Genomic DNA, 4,393 nt, shown 5'->3' with positions numbered 1-4,393 from the left:
TAGATCTTGACGGGTATTCAAGCCATCCTTCGTCTTGCCTTGAATGTTAAAGAGCGTCCCAGTCACATTGTCACAAACATTTTTCTCCACATGCATAACATCAATACAATGTCTAACGTCAAGATTAGACCAGTACGGAAGATCAAAGAAAATGGACCTCTTCTTCCATATGCAAATCTTACTTTTATCCTTCTTTTGGGTCTTTCCAAATACAATATTCAGGTGTTGAACCCGCTGATATACCTGTTCACCAGTCAACGGTATCGGCGCAATATCATGCTCTTGACTTCCATCAAAATCTTTTTTCAGTCGTCTGTAAGGATGATTGGGTGTTAGAAAGTGGCGATGCCTACTGTAGACTGTTTTTCTCCCATGTTTTAGTTGTATGTAGCTTGTGTTTTCTTCACAGATGGGGCATGCATGATGACCATTAACACTATAACCGCTGAGATTCCCATATGCTAGAAAGTCATTAATGGTACAAAAAAGCATTGCACACATTTCGAACGTCTCTTTGCGAAACGCATCAAACACTACAACCCCCTCGTCCCACAACTTTCTCAAATCTTCAACCAACGGACTTAGATAAACATTAATGTCATTTCCTGGCTGTCTTGGGCCCGATATCATCATAGACAACATCATGTATTTTCGCTTCATGCATAACCAAGGAGGCAAATTGTAAATTACTAGCAGAATTGGCCATGAACTGTGTTGAGTGCTTAAGGTGCCATATGGATTCATTCCATCACTGGCTACTCCAAGTCTAAGATTTCTTGGCTCTTTCCCAAAATCCAGATACAAACCATCAATCTTCTTCCACTGCGAGCAATCAGTCGGATGACGGACCATTCCATCAGAAATCCTTCCATTTGCATGCCATGCAAGGTCTTTTGCGTCGTCCTCATTAGAAAAAAGATGCTTAAACCTTGGAATGATTGGAATATACCACAAAACCTTCACTGGGGGCCCTTATTGGAGTTTTCATCAGAACTTATTTCCTCTTCATCCTTCACTTTGTGCCGTGAAGTCCGACAAATAGGGAATTTCGACATTTCTTGGAATTCATGCCTGTACAGTATGCAATCATTGGGGCAAGCATGAATCTTCTGATACTCCATACCCATCGGACACAATATCTTTTTCGCCTTATAGTAACTTTTAGGCAACGTGTTGTCCCCTGGAAGCAGATTGTGCACTACCTCAGGCAGTGAGGTGAAACTTTTGTCACTCCACCCATACCTGGCCTTCACATTAACCAGACTTAACACCGTAGACAACAGGGTTAAGGAATTCTTGCACCCCGTATACAAAGGCTTCTTTGAATCACTCTGCAATCCTTCATACATAGGGGCGTGTGCTTGTTGGAAAGACTCTTGTCCAAGGTCACGAATCATGTCCTCCAAGCGATTTCCCATTTCTACATCAAACGGTTTAGATTGGGACCCACTCTGCATGTCTGTCACTTCACCATGCCATATCCACGTCGTGTAATTCTTCTTAATCCCATCACACAATAGATGGTCCCATATGTCATCCAGTAGTTGTCGTCTTCCATTCAAACAGTTGATGCAAGGACAATAATATTTTCCTTCTTCATTCGGTCTACCTCTTTCTGAAGCAAATTGCAAGAATTGCTCGATGCCATCCTCATATTTTGGGCTCATGCGACTTTCATTCATCCAACTTCGATCCATCTAAGCAATTCCATGCATGAAAATCTCACTTTTTTATTTATAGGTGTGCCCCTATCCCATTTAGGAAGACTGTCTTTTATGTTAGCTTCAAACGTCAGGGTTAGCATTATTTTGAAACATTTGACTAAATTTCGGCAGCATTTCGCATTGGTCTCCAAGTACATGACATGACATTAGTGAAATTAATTTCCCGATAATCAAGTATGCACTCAGAGAACAACGTCAAATACATTGTACCGAAATTTGATCAAATTAATCAAAATAATAATAACCTTAACGAATGAATCTAACATAAAAATACCAGTCTCCCCAAACTGTCCAAACGGACAATTCAAGACTAAATACAATGACTAATGCAAACTGTCCGCAAAAATCATTGCATGCAGTCTCAAACGGGAATCTAAGGTTCACTCAGCATGAACAACAGTTGTTTATATAGCAAATTACATTGATGACGTACAACAACATACAAATATCGACATCAACAGTTGTGAGACTAGTCATAAAAATACAAGCAAAAGCAAGATGCTAACCAAGATGTTAATATCGTTATAAAGTTATAATAATACAAGCAAAAACAACATGCTAACCAAGATCCAATGTTAGGATCCAACAGGTATGACACTAGTCCTACATTAGAAGTATGGGATTCTAGTGTGGGTAGTAAAAGAGAAATCCTTCCCACTGGTAGTGAGAAGGTGGTCTCCACAAACTCTCTTGGCAACTAATAGATGTATATCTTCTGAGTCCTTTTTTTTTTTGGATTTTTTAGGGTTATAAGTTTCATTTTAATCATGTTGTACAACTTCTGAGGGAAAACGGTGGAAGTCACAAATATCTTTACCTCATATCATAGGCATAATGATAATCTGATTGTATGCACTAAACTAAACTTATGTTTCTCTATATATTTTGTCCATACTTATTTTATTAGTAGTTATCTGGTGGTGTAATTTGAAAATTATACTATTTGAATGTATTAGTGTCATTAAAATCTTTCTATTTGGCCTTCCAAAAAAATATCTTTCTATTTGCTATGATTAAAAGATATGATTTCATGAACTCTTTTTATTTGTTAAGCCTGTACAACTAGTCTTTTTGCCCTCCATTTATATTTGGAAATTTGTATTTCAGGTACATGATTATTTCAAGGCTTAACAGAGCACCATCTATACTTTATATTGTGGTATTGTGCTACTGGTTAATTCTTTCTTGAACTATTGGAGAACATACATAAAATTTCGAAAATCATGAATTTTAAATAGAGGGAAAAGTAATTTGACTTGTTGTAAATTATAATGGTATGGCCAGCTAGAAGATAGTTTCTTCTCCTGAAATTATATTGAACAATAGCAAGTCTTGGCCAAACAAAGATCATGCTAAAAATATGGTTTGTCATTGGAAGGTCTGCATCCTGCCTAATATTCTATCCTTTTTCCCTTGTAGGACTATAATGGCTGAACATGTGCATTATTCTACTACATTAACAAAAACTCTATATTTAGATTTTTTTTATGCTCTGCAAATAATTTCTCCTTGTAGATCACATTAAATACCTAAAGACTGTCTGCAGAGTTATAGACATGAAGGTTGGAGCAGTGTTGCCAAATCTCTAACTGAAGATGTCCCTCGACTTCTAAAGTCAGAGGATCTAAAAGACATTCAGGAAGTACTCTCTCTTGCTTTTAAATCTCCTCCCAGTGAATTGAGAGGGTTAATAACATGGATTGTTGAAGTTCGCAGACAAGAAGATGGGAATCTCACACTGAGTGAGGAGGAGAAAGGAAGGCTAGCTATCAAGGTTTTCACACTACATTTTTTCTTTTGATGTGTGTTATTTGCAAAATTAGGGACTTCATCTCATTGAAGAAAATCCAATAAATGATTAATCATAATGTTTAAGAGCTTTGAAATTTCAGGCTGACATACTGGAACAGATTCGAACAACTAGACTCTTCAAACACGTGACAAGGTGGTTAGATTCTGAAAGTTCATGTTGTAATACTTTAGCAAACCTTGGTGACAAAGATATGTAACCAGCAGTTGCTGCCAATGTTTGTTGCCAAGCAGCATATCTTTTGACTATTTGTGGTAGGCTAGGTTTGTCAGGTGGAAAATGTTGTAGTCAAATAGATGTAAAACATATGAATGCTGATAGTGAAAATCCAGTAACATTAGTTTCAGGAACTGTTACAACTGGTGGTGGTAGTGAACAAGGAGTTGATGTGTTGGTCCCTTTGTGTCAAAGGGAACCAAGTAGGTTGTGTCTTTCTAATGAAGGTCACTGCATTGGCATGCACCCGTCTACTGCAGATGTCTTAACAATGTTTTTATTGGCCTTACCCTTGCATACGTGGTCTGGCATTAAAGAAGAAAAGCTGCGTGTGGAAGCTTTGAACCCTCTAGCAACAGAAGATCTCCCTCCCCTACTTCAGGAAGAGGTAATGTCCATTTCTTTAGAATCTGTTATCCAATTTTTCCTTTAATCTAAACTCTGAAAGATATGGATTTTTCAGTCTAGTTTGACAGGTGTTTACAGATTGAAGTGGCTCGTATTTGTCAATTTTTGTGGACCATCTGGTTTACAAGAAACCAATGGCTGTTTTCAACAAAGGAAAGTCCCCATGTGACTACTGTTAGAAAAATATCATAATTTAGTTGTGCCTGCAATTGAAGTGGTATCAAATGATAATGTC

General features: G+C 37.6%; 1 pseudogene; it reads left to right on the top strand.

Annotated features, from left to right (window-relative positions):
- The first annotated feature begins 2,296 nt into the window (after positions 1-2,296).
- On the top strand, positions 2,297-4,183 carry LOC114376027 (annotated as a pseudogene).
- Positions 4,184-4,393: the final 210 nt, after the last annotated feature.

This window comes from Glycine soja, chromosome 2 (assembly GCF_004193775.1).
Source record: "Glycine soja cultivar W05 chromosome 2, ASM419377v2, whole genome shotgun sequence".
NCBI classification, from domain to species: Eukaryota; Viridiplantae; Streptophyta; class Magnoliopsida; order Fabales; family Fabaceae; genus Glycine; species Glycine soja.
This window is presented reverse-complemented; position numbering and strand designations above follow the sequence as displayed.